Source organism: Cannabis sativa, chromosome 3, assembly GCF_029168945.1.
Source record: "Cannabis sativa cultivar Pink pepper isolate KNU-18-1 chromosome 3, ASM2916894v1, whole genome shotgun sequence".
Lineage (NCBI taxonomy): Eukaryota > Viridiplantae > Streptophyta > Magnoliopsida > Rosales > Cannabaceae > Cannabis > Cannabis sativa.
Window position 1 is genome coordinate 28,192,637 of NC_083603.1, and position 15,149 is coordinate 28,207,785.

The 15,149-nt window shown below is 32.6% G+C and overlaps 1 long non-coding RNA gene across 1 annotated transcript; it reads right to left on the reverse strand.

The window, feature by feature from the left end:
- Nucleotides 1-4,264: 4,264 nt before the first annotated feature.
- LOC115708864 (uncharacterized) lies at nucleotides 4,265-11,442 on the reverse strand. Its single transcript, XR_004010089.2, has 4 exons — nucleotides 10,607-11,442; nucleotides 10,420-10,527; nucleotides 8,807-8,917; nucleotides 4,265-7,428 (listed from the first exon to the last, which is right to left on the reverse strand). It is a non-coding gene; the product is annotated as an uncharacterized LOC115708864 (long non-coding RNA).
- Between the last annotated feature and the right edge of the window lie 3,707 nt (nucleotides 11,443-15,149).

The window sequence follows — 15,149 nt, forward strand, 5'->3', positions numbered from 1 at the left end:
CTCTTTAAAAAAAAATATCTTTACTAATATATATGAAAAAAGTTTCATTTAAAATAGGGTTAATTGCGGTAAAACCCTCAATATTTTTGTTTTCCTTGCATATAACCTCCAAAACCCAAATTTTAGCGGTAAAACCCCCCAAACCTACATTCTGTTAGCATTTAGCTATTTCTATCTATTTTATGCAGTTAACTGCCATGTTGGGTTGTCCACGCGTACATAGATTTATCCACGTGGACACATTAACACTTGGCACAATTTAATTGGTCTACATAATAAATTATTAAAAAAATTATTTAATTAAAAATAAATCACAAAAAATAATTAATTTTTTTCTTCCACCATCTTTATTTTTCTAATCTCATATTTTTTTTTCCAATTTTTGTTCTTCCTTTTTCTTTAAAAATTTCACAACCATCATCCACCATAACCAAACTGTCCACTACCACCAAAACCACATCTGCGCACCACAATCGAAATTCCCACCACCACCGAAACCACATCTGCGCACCACAACCGTCACTGAAACCTCTTTTTTAGATCCAAACAAAACCCCACATCTCAGATCCAAACAGAGACCTAAACACCAACCAAAATTCGGGTCCGGTTCCACAAAAACAAACAAACACAAATTAAATCCACAAGAAAAAAATATTCACATTAAAGAGAAAGAAAATCGCAAGGGTGAGAGAGAAAAAGCTAACTGAACACTAGTTTCGTCGCTGGAGAACACGTGCGGTGTTGTCCAGGTTTAACAATGATGAAAGGGGCACTGAATCATAGGATCGAGAAGCCCATTCGAAGGAGAACATGGATCTATAGCCTATTTTTCAACACGAGGTTCAAAAGCGACTAGATCGGAGTCGAATATCTTGAACTCCATGGATTCTGGCGAACTTCAATGGCCGATTCCAATGATGTGAATGCCCAAAATTTTGAGGGATTTTGTTCTCTTAGAGCTTCTAAGCCCCATCATACTGCTCTTTATAGGAAATGGTCTCGGAATCACACCCAAAAATTGATTGAAAGTTTTTGGACTCTGTCGATCTCCTCCTTGGCAGCTCGTGTCAGACGGGGATCGTGTGGGTGGACGTGCCATCTGAGTCTGATGTGAGAAAATATGAGAGAGAGAGAGAGAGCAAGACAGAGAGAGAGAGAGAGAGTGGTCGCCGACATGAGAAGAGACGAGAGAGAAAAGTGGACGGCTTACGTAAGAGACGTGAGAGAGAGTGGTCGGCGTCTGGTGAGATCAAACTATTAGAGAGAGAGAGAGAGAGAGAGAGAGAGAGAGAGAGAGAGAGAGAGAGAGAGAGAGAGAGAGAGAGAGAGAGAGAGAGAGAGAGAGATTAGGTATTAGAGAGGGGATCTGAGAAAAAAAAAAAAGAGAAAAAAATAATTTGTTTTATTTTTATTATTTTTTGTTTTAAAATTTATTTTATTTTTACATATTTGTAATTTATTTTTAATTGAATTAATATTTTAATAATAAATTATGTGGGCAAATTAAATTGTGCCATGTGTTAATAGTATCTACGTGGATAAATCTTATGTACGTGTGGACAGTCCAACATGGCAGTTAACTGTATAAAATGGATGGAAATGGCTAAATGTTAACAGAATGCAAGTTTTGGGGGGTTTGCCGTCAAAATTTGAGTTTTGGGGGTTATATGCAAGCAAAATGAAAGTTTTAGAGGTTTTTGCCACAATTAACCCTTTAAAATATAATTTAAATTTATATATTATATAAAATTTAAATTTAAAAATTATATAAATTAGATTTTAATTTAAATTGACTAAGAAAATGTAAAAAAATTATTTTATATACTATTTTTTAATTTTTTTTCAAATTTATGGTTTGAGTTGTTCCGGTAATTTTTACGTAGATTTCGTGAGTTTTGGTTGCGATTTAAGTTGCTCTGTTGGCTGCTATGTAGGTTACTATATGCATTTCTGTAAAAATACAAAAAAAAATGCTTTGAAATGTAAAAATGAAAAAACTCCAAAAATATTTTGTTAAGCAAATAATTAAGTTAGTATATGTCTTTTTTTAAAAAAAAATTAAGGAAATGACCAAATATAATAAATTAGCTAATAAAAATTATAAAAATACATTTACTACATATTAATTTTTTTAAAAAAAAATATATAATGATTAAATTAAGTAATATAATTTTTTTAGTATTACATATTAATATATTGTAATAAAAACAAATAAATATATTAGATCATTAAATATATATAACATTATTTGATATATTGTATCATTGAAATTAGTATACCGTAGTAATAAAATTCACCACAAAAAAATTACAACAATACTCAAAAAAATATATATATCATATTAACAAAATTATACATACCACTATTAAAATATGTAAACATACCAATAAAAATTTATATATAATCATTATATATCATAAAATAGAAACTAAATATTATCTTAAATTGTTTACTGAGATTTTTGAAAACTGATTATAAACGATAAGAACTGAAGAAATAAATAATTAAAAAAGAAAGAGTAAAACGAGACAAATAATTTTTTACGTGGTTAGGACGTTAATTAGTCTTACTCCACGAGTCAGTGTTATTCAGTAGTTCTTAGCTTGAAAAGCCTTTAGGAATACAAAGAATATATGTTCTCAAGTTTGCTTGAGAAAGTGTTGCAAGAGAATTCAATCCCTAACCCATAGGATCTGATGGGTATTTATAGTAGTTTGAGAATTATATTTAGTTTTTTTTTCTCTCTATTGGGGAGTCTACAATGAATAATACACTTGGGTTGTCTCGTGAAGTTCAGTCCACGAAGGAGAGGATTTGCTAACTAGGCAGATCAGATTTGGGTTGATTTAGTCAACACCGTGTGCTTCGATTGTGGGAAATTAAGTGTAAATTAGTTGCTTGATATTCGTCACAGGAAGTTTCCCCATTTAATCTGATACGATGCTTAGTCAAGATCTGGCAGCTGTTATTTCCTTATTTGTGTGTAGGAATAAAAAAGAAAACTTGAAGAGTCTTCTGGGAACACGCTATCTCACTCCTCCGGTCTCATGGTACTAGACTTGCTTCCGGGAACGATTCGCCAGTGGCGGAAGGCTCTATGGTCGCAGAGCTGGGATACATTCCTAGAAGGACTTGTTTAAATGGGCTTGGCCCACTTTATCTTCATTGAGGGACCCATTGATGGGCCTTGGATGTTGACTTAGATTCCACGTGTCCACTGCCGAAAATGCGAATAACATTTACCCCAAGCTTTCAGAATGTTGCGTATGGTGGAAGCTTGCTTCACTGCTTCAATATAGACATGTGGAGGCTGATGGATAAAATCATGAATTTCTAGGTGCTACTCGGTTGCAAAAGTTGGCTTCTACATTTGAATGTAATACATCCACGTGGTAATCACGTGGTGATGGAAGGGTGCGACTATCGAGGGGTCACTTTTCAAAAATGACTATATTATGATGGTTGTTCACTTTTTGGTGCAAAAATCAAAAAATGACACCTTTATCATTAATTTATGCCTTGATCTTGTGGAGCATTAATTATAGAGATACGCGTGGATCGTGGAACTCCATGGCCGTTGGATGTAACTTGTGTTACTGGAAATTAGATCGTGGACCATCCATCTTCTTTCACGTGGATTGTTCTTTCTAGGTATAAATACCTTTTGTGAACTCTAGTTACCACTTTTCTCCTATTTTCAAATTTTACCCTTCAAAGCTCATAATCTTCTCTGCATCGTTTTAGGTTGAAACCCAAATTCAAAACCCAATCATCTTCTTCAACCTAGAACACGCCGTAGACTTTTTCCTTCATTTGATGTTGAGGATTAGGGCACAAGAATTACCACATCATCAACCCCCAGTGATCAAGACTTTTACAGTAGGAGAATCGCAAACCTGGATTTCATTGCAAAAATTGATTCACTGATTGCTTTAGCATCTCGTCTTCGTTAAACGTTCAATCAACTTCCCCAACCAGACTCAGCGATGATTACCCTGACATCTCCGCTTTCGATACCAGGTATGTGGTTTATTCATCTTTGAACTGTATTTTCTGAGTTTGCTGTTATAAGTTTTGCATGTTCTGCTCTAGTATGCGATTAAGGTTTTTTATTCGTGTGATTATCATCGTAAATAGGTTTAAGCATCACAAGCCATTTTATTTTTTTTTTAATTTAGAATGTCTTGAAATCGAGCATTTTGCAGCAGACATGCTTGAAAAATATTCCCCATGTCCAAAATCTTTCTGGTTTTGGGCTCTCCATTAATCTCTGTTATGCCTTTTCTCTTTTTCGTTCCTAACTTCTTATCTAGAACGAATGAATCCTGAGAGTTCTCATTTATGGATAGTTAATCTAGTTGGGACATCTCCAAGTAGTTCATGAGGGAGGACCCCCAACTCGCTTTCTATGTTAGGTAGTTAGGGTGGCTGACTACTTGGATTTTCTTCTTTCGTAAAGAAATCATTCCTAGATGGATCCATCAAGATGAAGCTGACTCGGAGGAGGAAATTATGGAGTAGGAAAATGCTCCAAAATTGATCCGTCCATGGGAGATGGACCAACACATAAATAAGTTTAGGATCTATAATAATTTGAGGAAGTACGAGACTTGACGAGGGCTCAAAAGTGTTCTAAGGTTGTTCTGGAACAAGCTCTCCGTTCATAGGGAAAGGCCTAGAAGGTGCGCGAAAGGAGGCTTCAGTGCTTATAGATGGACTCATATCAAAATGGGTGCACATTTGCTCCTAACTTCTGTGTTGTTGTCGGAGAAGCACCTTTTCAGTTCATTCCCCAAGCTTACCGTTTATTGTTAGGGTGCTAGGTTTTCTGTGCTCATCATAATAGGCTTGTGCTGACACTGGAATATTGTATTTCTACAAGATCAAGTCTCAACCCATGAGAGGCCACAAGGAGAAAGTAGGTTTCGACAGGCTAGAATGCTACTCTAGGAGTGTTCCTTGTCCTACCAGCTCCACGAAGTACACATATGACTTTAGAGATTAGTACTTCTACACATTCGGCTTCCTGTTGAAGAGGGTTCCCACCCATAGTTTAGATTTCAATACTAAAAGGAAGTGTCATTCCCTTCCTTGAACTTTAGGATTTTGTTTCTCCTCCTGTGTGCTATATTCAGATACATTTTTTACATCTGTCAAATTGTCTTTCCCAGTCGCCCTTGACTCCAGAGTTGAAGAGAGGTTAGCCCTCTACAAATCTTTTTCATCCAAAGAGTTGCAAGTAGAAGGACTCGTGAATAAGGAGAACCTACGAAGATTAGGCCTCATCACTCCACACCAAGACTTAGAACATCTTTCTGTGAAGGAAAATGTTTAGGAATCTCTCCAAGGGGTTCTAGAAGAAGTTAAGGAGGCTATCAAAGTCATAACTACTGAGGAGGCTTTAAAGGAAGTAAAGGTCAATGAGCAATGACTGGCGAATTGGAGGAGACAATTCCCAGAAAACCTGAGCGAGGCTAAAGAACTCACTATCAAATTCAAGTAGGTAGTGCAAAATGAGGGTGCTCTGGGAGCGAGCACTTCTGGTAGTGGTGAGACACCCTTTAATATAATTAGGGCTCCCACTTTCACTGACTTAGATAATACTAGCCTAGGTGGATTTGATCTATACTTCTTGAACTTAGACTAGAGTAGATATCCTTGCAGTGGATACATAGATAAGGTAGATTACATCGTAAGGAGTCCTAATCACTTTGTTCCACTAGTGCACCATAATTTTAGAGTGGATGTGCTTAGTAAGATTTACTTATCAAGCTTCTTCCAGCATGAGACTAACTTAGGTCATCAAGACATTGCTCTTTTTGCTAGAGGTAAAGTCAATTATGCTAAAATTAACAGTTTGGATCCTCTTGATGTGTTGTTTGATAATTTGTTCCAAAAATCATATCTTTTAACATAGTCTTGTCTAAGGTATATTTTGTTTGTTCTTTGTAGATCAACTAGCCATCTTGCAGATGGATCTACTCAACAGGTTCTTGGGCAACATCCAATCGAGATCTGAAGAGGTTTGGGAGATAGCCAAGGAAGGTAAGGACAAGGGAAAGAAAGGCCAAATTTCCAAAAGTGGATCTCAGTTTTCAGCACCTCTGGTTTCGAATTCAGGGGCTGCTTCTAAGGCTCCAAGCATGGAAGACTTGTCCACTTCCATCATTGATCTGACTGAACCTATTCTGATCGTGGAACCCTTGCAGAAGGTTTCTTTGGAGAACACTAGAGGGAACAACTCTAATTGCGATGGGCAGTCGTTATCAATAAAAAATAGTCTGGCTCCTCAAACAGCAAAGCTAATAAAAAGGCAAGGATAGAGACCAAGGATAAAGTCTTACAGCTGGTAGCTTTTAGGAGGTAGGTCACGGAAGGCCTGTCCCAGAAGGGGTATGATGTCTCTGATAGTGGAAGGTCACCCAGAAGGAGCACCAAAACTACTAAAGAGAGTCAGGATCCTTCTTTACCACCAAGCACCTAACATCATACTTGCTACTGCCACCCAACTATCTAGGGAGAAAATAGCTTTACCTCTATTGCCTCCTGCCACTACAAAAAAAAAAAAAAAAGGATATTCAGCTACAAAAAAATTAGTAGCAAATAATGCCTATTTGGTAGCTATTAAACTTTTTGCTACTAACTTTTTTTGGTGGCTACTTCGTAGCTAATACTCCGTTGCTGAAAGTTTTTTTGCTACCAAGACAATTTGTAGCAAATTTGCTACTAATATTTTTGTAGCAAAAAATGTCAAATCTAGTAGCAAAATAATTACTTTGAAAGACTACTAAAACTTTTTTGCTACTACATTTTGGTAGCTAATCACTTTAAAATTGGTAACAAATACAACTTTAGTACATAAAAATATAATAATTTTGCTACTGAATTTTTGTTGCAAAATAAATTTAAATTGAATTATATTTTATTTTCCAACCAAATTTATATATAATATTTAATTTTAATTATTCCATTAATGCAGAATTTCTAATTATATATTTGTAGAATAATTAAAATATCAAAACTCACTTTAATAGAATTAATAACTTATATATATACATTCAACTAGTAAATTGTTGATAATACAAAATCTCTAACTTAATTTAAAATATATAACATACACAAATCTATAAAAATTAAATTAATCTTGGATGTTGGCTTATATCCGACCAATCTGTTACTTCTCCAAATATTTTATATTTGCTATATAATAGATTGAGCCCTCTTGTGATGCCATTGGTGTGGACTCTCACAACACCAATTGACCAGATCAAGGGTATACGGCTGCAATAAGGGCTTTCCGGTTGTAAAGGTAAACACCTAAACCAAATAGCAAGTAAATCCTTCCAGATAGCAACTTCTAGATAGCAAGTAAACAAGTAAATCCTTCCAGATAGGAACTTCTAAAATTACTACACCAGATAAGAGCACCTGAATAAGATGAACCACAAAACATGTCACAAAAAATAGCTGACTGGCAATAGCCTGATAAAAGACACCTGAACTAGCAAGGAGGATGTTAACATTGATTTTGGAAAGCATAACTTATCTATGGCACAAATTATCTACAGCGTATACGATCTGCAAACTATGCTTGTGTATACCACATAAATACTGAAGCTTTATACAATCTCCAAATTAAGAGAGCATAATGTATAACATACTATATGTCCAATCTAGATCATCTAATTCATTTAACAAAGTAAGAGTTCTAGAATATTAAAGAGTCTCCATCGATTGCAGATTCAATGGCAAGTGTTGCACTAGTGCTTCTAAGAGCATTAGCAAACACCACTTTTTTTTTTAAATAGGGAAACCTCAAAGTTCCAGCATTTACAATAGGAAAAGAATGAGATGTAATGAAAACTAACATAAAATTAAACTCATTTGTTAATTAGATTAATAACAGAAAAAAAAAATATTAAACAGTGAGGCTTTAATATTATAGGGGGAGACCAGCCATATGGCCTCCTCTTTTTTCAAAAAAAAAAAATATTAAACAGTGATAAATTCATAATTAATGAAAGTTATCCAACGATGACATAAAAAAAGAATATCAGGCGCAGGGATAATTACAGAGATGGTGGAGGTTCTGGGCCAGATAGGCATTAGCATGGGGGAAATCGCTCGCGGCCTTACTAAGGATTAATCCATCCAGCATTTTATGTAATGAGAATTATGGTCTGAGGGTTTTTATAATATTTCGTTGGAGGGGTGCTTGAGCTGGAGATTAAGAGAGGCAAGTGGATAATCTCGAAAATGCTTGCTGCTAAGGTAGGTTGATATTTTCAGGTGAGTGCAGCTTCTCCTTTATCACTATTATTCATATTGTTATGTTTTAAGTCTTCCTAGGAAATTGTTCTACTTCTGCACCATATGGATTTATTAGAGACAGACACAAGCATGACTGTTTACAAATTTTCATTCATCTGAACATTGTTACATGTGTTGCTGAGACAGAAACAAGCATGTAGACAGTTATTTTGGATGCACAATTGTTTACAAATTTTCATTCATGGATTTTCTGACTAAATGATGAAATATTCAACTCATAAGTTTGGTCTTTAGGTCGCTTTATCGTTTTGTTTTAGGACTGGCAAAACACAAAGAAAATATCAGCTGCTTCTTGGCTATATATTTTGTTTCTTCTTTACCCTCAACACACAGAAAGGTCTCTTATAATCAGCTGGCTCTAGTGTTCACAAAATATCATCAACAATGGGTTTGGTTTCGAATTGGCAAGTGTAGTAAGAACCAGAATTGCAATTCTTCTGAGTATTTTAAGAAACTTAGTACTAGAAATTTGTACCTGGTGTGAGGTGTTTAAGGAACTAGTGTTATGGGTGTGACTTTGCTGCAAAATTATTGAGGCACCCTCTGCTCTTCGCTGGCTACTTGGTGGCAGTGTGGAAGTTGATCTCTTGATTTTTTTACAGAAAAGAAATTATTATATATAATTCAATTACAAGTCAATGTACAACCTGACAAAGTCTAAATATAGTTGTCCTACGGTTGGGTTAATCATTTAAGACATACACCATATAAAGCAGGAGTATTGTACAGAAATATAACATATATACTAAAATGACAGAAGTTTATTGAATAGACAATGGACAATGAGGCATAATATACATACCAGAAGACAGTTTAATGACAGTAGAAAGTTTCACAAATGAAAACTAATTCAAGAGATGTGCAAGAAAAGTAAAATAAAACGAGTTCTAGAAAAATAGCATCGACCTCTCGAAACAAAATAAATAAAATTGGGACTAAATAAACATCTGAACAAGTAAAATTCTACCTCAAGACAAGCAAAATGTAATGCATAGAAACAAGTTGGATTTTAAAAAAATTAAAATAGAAATGACAGTATCAAACCATTTAAAGGCAAAATTATACATTTAGCAATAAAAATGAAGTTGCTCTCTTGATTAAGCAAATTACTTGTTAGGCCGTCGTTCTTTCCAATCTACAAGTAAAAAAACTTCACATAGAAGCATACCTATAATTGTATTTTTGAAAAAAACCCAATTAAAAATATATGTGGAGAATATATTTAAAAATCTATTAATCTATTTTTAAATAAAAAATTATACCTAAAAATAATTAAACCACAAATGTAGAACATTTTAGTTATAAAATTTAACAAAAATTTTAAGAATATTGAATTTAGTTTATCCAAAAATAAAAAATAAAATAAAAACGCATATACAACATACTGTACAGAGTAATTTAAATTTAAATTTCCAAAAAGATAAGTATCCCACAAAACAAGGGTTAAAAAATAACAAAATTACAAATAAGTATTTCAAAAATTAAAATTTGAATTTGATTTAAAATATATACGTGTATGTACTATACATTAATATTTATCATCATTTTTTTTCATTACTCTGTTCACGGTTAACGATTTTCACTGAATTTTTTTTCTCTTAAAAGAATCTCAATTTGCCTCAACAGTCTCAACAAATCTGAAGAGCAATTCAGTGTCATAGTTGTTAAGGTATGAGCTAAATGATATTTGATATATATCATGATTGACATTATAATCTTGCATTGATTAGATTGTTAATTAAAAAATTCCTTCAGGTGTTTCAAAGAATTTCAAAAAGGATACAAGGAGTCAGTACATACAAATAGATTTGAATAAATTTCTATCCTATTTCACTAAAACAATATGCATTGAAACCAACTAGGAAATATAGAATTGACATGGATTAATGATCTTTGTTTCAAATCCGTATAGTTGTTCTTTCTTTGGCTAATGAATTTACAATCTTCTAAATTAAAAACATGAACAGAGATAAAAATAAATATCTTAAATCTGAATCATATATTTAAAAAAAAACATGCCTCAACAAATAATTAACAATCACCATGAACCTTGGAAATTTTTCATCAATCAAGATACTAAAAATATACCTTAATAAAAATGTACTAATTAGCCGCAACATAGCCGCTGCAATCATGGCCCTCTATTTGCTGTTGTGACCACTCGAGCACTGCGTGTTTAACTAGCCTCCTTCCATCCTGCATAAGCATCAATAAAAGGATCATTAAAACATGTATTTCGGAGGACGAAACTATAGAATAGAGAAACTAAACTTACTCTGGGCAAGAAAAACTTGTGTAGCATGGCTAGAAAATTCTGAGTTTCCATTTAATAAAGATTTTGAATGACCCTTTTCTCCATTGCCATTAGCATTTGCTTCAGATTCTCTATACTGATCCTGAATTGTATTTGGGACTTTGGTTCCATTCTAGCTCACTGGTCTCCAATGGTTAACTGTCTACCTGCTTGTGCCACCCCGAACTGGGTTGTGGATTTGTTGGGTTTAGCCTGAACACTGTTCTTCGGCAATTGATGTTTTATTTAGCGCTGTCTTTGTTCAGCTCTCCACTTTCTTCCTCCCTTTTTATATTCTCATTCTTCTCTTTTCCACTCACAACTCACAAATCAAGCTCTAACTCTCTCTGTCTAAGCACAACTCCCCTTAGCTCTCTCTAGATCTCTCTCTCCTCTGTGTTTTCTTTCTTTCTTTTCTCAAACGAAAAAGGGTTCATCGATCTGGGCTTTGAGTTTTCATCATCTTGGCTCTATTGGCCACCTCATGGATGGCCCAAGCCCCATCATCACCACCAACGACCTCACCACCAACCGCCCCACCACCAACCGCTACACCCCCAACCGCAACTCCTCCCACCGCCACACCACCAACCCTTTCTTACTCTGGCTTTCAAAGCATCTATGTTGGTTTCTGGTTTAGATTTTCGGCTCCATACTTTGTGACTAAACGAGAGGGAGAGACTGAGAGCAATTTTGGGTTTAGGAATTTAGGCGGCACGATCGATTTCAGGTTTAGGAATTTAGGAATTTAGGCAGCTGCGCACGATAGATCGATTTTAGGTTTTGCTTTTGGGAGTTTAGGGTTTGTGTGTGTTAAAGCTAGCTGCTAGCTTCCTTCTTATTTTATTTATTATTATTATTTTTTAAAAATTAGACCTTTTACTAGCCTTAAAAAATATTAGGCAAATTTACACTAATACTCTTATAAATAATTACTAATATATAATTTTCAAAAAAATAAATAAATAATTACTAATATATGATGCATAGTTTAATCTACCCACTTTTTCATATTAAATAACTTAAATAACCACATTTAAAATTTAATTACTATTTTATTGGACCTATTTATTTAGTAAAATCTGTATTTATTTTCCATTTTTATACATTAATTTTTTTTGTACATTTTTTTTTCTTCAACAGAATTAAGAACATCCAAACATCTAAATCTATATCTTTTAAGATGCTTATATATTATGTGGTAGCTACTTTTTGAATTTCAATTTATAATACTTAATGATAGATTTTTTTTTTTTTAATTTGTATGCTCTTATTACATAAATTATACCTCTTGGTAACCCACATATAGATATAGTATAAATTAATCAATTTAAAGTAAAACTATTACTTTTTGGTATCCAACTAAAATAAAAATAATACCAAATGATTTCTATATAAAAAATATTAATCTATACTTAATAGTATCTAAATTAAAATAATAATCTGTGCAAAAAAAAAAAATAAAACGAAAACTACTAATTAGTATCTAAACGGTTAGCTAACCTACTAATTTTTTTAAGGAGATAACATACTAATTGGTATCTAAATATATACACATATAAACTAAATTAGTATTTAATTTGGATTAAATACTAGTTAATAGTAAAAGTATATATATTATATGTATATTATGCTAAGAAAATATCTGTAAGGAATTAAAATTAATATTAATTGTATGTAATGTAATAATTGAGTAAAAAAAAAATATTGAATTTCAATAAAAGATAATAAAAATAAACTTATGATTAATGTTAAATAATTATTATTTTTCTCTCTCTTTTTTGTCAACTGGTAAAGTTATTTTTTTTTCAAAGAATCAACTTGTATCAATGAAATATATAAAAGGAAATATTTATAATATAAAGGTATAAAAATTAGTTTTTTAAATTTATTTAAGGAATGTTGATCTAATTCTAATAAATTTAAGAAATTTTTATTTTTTAAATTACATAAACTATATTAGTCTTATATGATAATTATTGTGAGATTATGGGTATATTATTTATTTCTTAACAAAATTAATATTATTTACTCTTCTTAGTATAGATGTGTAAACTCCCCAAAAAATTAGGAGCATGTTTGGTATTATTTTTTGTTTTTTGTTTTCAAAAGTGTGTTTTTATAAATGAGAACAAAAATAGTTTTTGAATTTTTCAAAACACATATCAGGTTTAGTTAGTATTTTCTAAAAATAATATTGTCCAAAAGTGATTCTTTTTTTAAACAAAAAAAAAAACAGAAAAGTTGTTTTTAAAATTTTTATTTTTTGTAACTTTATTTTTTGAAAACTGTTTCTAAAAAACAAGGTCAAACAAGCCTAATTGTTTTGAAAAAATAATTTTATGTTTTTATTAACAAAAAATAATTTTTAATTATGATGTCAAACATGCACTAGAAATATGATCAGAATTAATATTTTTTAAAAAAATAAGAATTATCAAAAATTAAATGCTTATGTTGATTTTTTAAAAAAACAAATATTTATGTAAATCTCATTTATATTTGGTCTACTATGTTTTTAATATTTTAAATTTTAATTTAAATGTATTAGTTTTATAAACAAAAATTTAAGTGTTTATTAAGTCGGAAATTAAAACTCTTACATTTCTCTCGCTATGGACATTGTTATTTAAATTTCTTACTTCCAAAGTTAATCTATAGATAGGTGCTTCTTTTCCTTCTACCATAATTTATAATTGGTATTGCCCTAGTATTCTCTACATTAATATTAAATATTTTTTCTTGTAGTATAATCCATCGTGTTTATCGAAAGATAAAATAAAAAATGATAGATAAGAAGTGGATTTTCCAAGAGAATAGATTATCGGTGGAGTATTTCAACGGACTTAAGAATTTTCTTAAATTATCATCCTTTTACTTGAATGATGAAAATAAGATTCGATGTCCATGTGTTTCATGTATGAACTTATACTATTAGGACTTGGAGAAATTGAGCGTCATATATTTGTAAAATGATTTTATACAAAATATGTTCTATGGGAGTTTCACGGGGAAGATATCACAGGAATACACGAGGATTAAGAGAATGCAGAATCAAACGTTGAGGAAGACAACACATTATATGATAGTGATGATGAAGATGACGACGATATGATACCATCATTAGAGGATTTAGCTAATCAATCTCGTAGAAATAGTGATTTTGTGAACCTTGGAGATTCAAATGGCGACAACAATGCAAGGAATTCATTGCCTAACTTATTTGCTGAAGCTGAAAAGGAGTTATACCCCAGATGCACAGTATTCTCGAGCTTAACATTTATTGTTAATCTAATGCACATTAAAGTGATGTGTGATTGGAGTAACAAATCATTTGATCTGCTGTTGGACTTACTTTGGAAAGCATTTCCCAAAGACAATAAGATTCCACGGTCGTATTACGAGGCTAAGAAAATATTGCGTGATCTTGGCTTAAGATATGAAACCATTCATGTATGTAAGGACAATTGTGCTTTATTTTGGAAAGAGAATGAAAATGCTAAAAGATGTCCTGTATGTGATCATGAACAATACAAATTTCAAGAACTAAAGGCAAGAAGATCCCATACAAAAAGATGCAATATTTTCCCATAACTCCACGTCTACAACGACTTTTTATGTCTCGCCATACATCAATTGATATGAGGTGGCATAAGGAAGAACGTGTTGATACTGATGGTGAACTTAGACACCCAGCTGATGCAGAAGTCTGGAAGGATTTCAATAGACAATATCCTAATTTTGCAAAAGAATCTAGAAATGTTAGGTTGGGATTTGCAACAGATGGATTCAATCCATTTGGTGATTTATCAAACGCACATAGTATGGGGCCAGTGTTGCTAATGCCATATAACATGCCTCCATGGAAATGTATGAAACGAAAATTCGTAATGATGGCATTACTAATTCCAGGACCCAGTGCTCCAGGTAAAGACATAGATGTCTATTTACAACCTCTAATTGATGAGCTCAAGGAACTATGGGAAAATGGTGTGCGTACTTTTGATATTGTTGACCAAGAATATTTTTACAATGCGTGCTGTAGTATTATGAACGATTAATGATTTTCCAACATATGGTACTGTGTTTGGGTATAGCACTCAAGGGTATAAGGCTTGTCCTGTTTGTGAGGAAGACACATCTTCATTTTGAGTAAGAGGAAAAACATGTTTCATGGGTCATCGTCGATATTTGAGTCTAAACCACCAATGGCGCAATGATAAAAAGTACGATGGCACAATTGAAAGACGTTCGGCTCCAAGAATTTTAACAGGAGATGAAATCTTGGACAAAGTAAAAGGTTTATGGAAATGTAGACCAGGCAAAAATGATAAGATCATCAAGGAAGATAAGCAACAAATGAAGGATGCATCTTATGAAAACAAAACAAACTGGAAGCGAAAAAGTATTTTGTGGGAGTTAGAATACTGGCCTAAGTTAAAACTAAGACATAATTTGGATGTGATCGATTGGAAGTCTAAGGATACTGAAAAGGTAAGACTTGATTTAGAAGACTTAAATATTC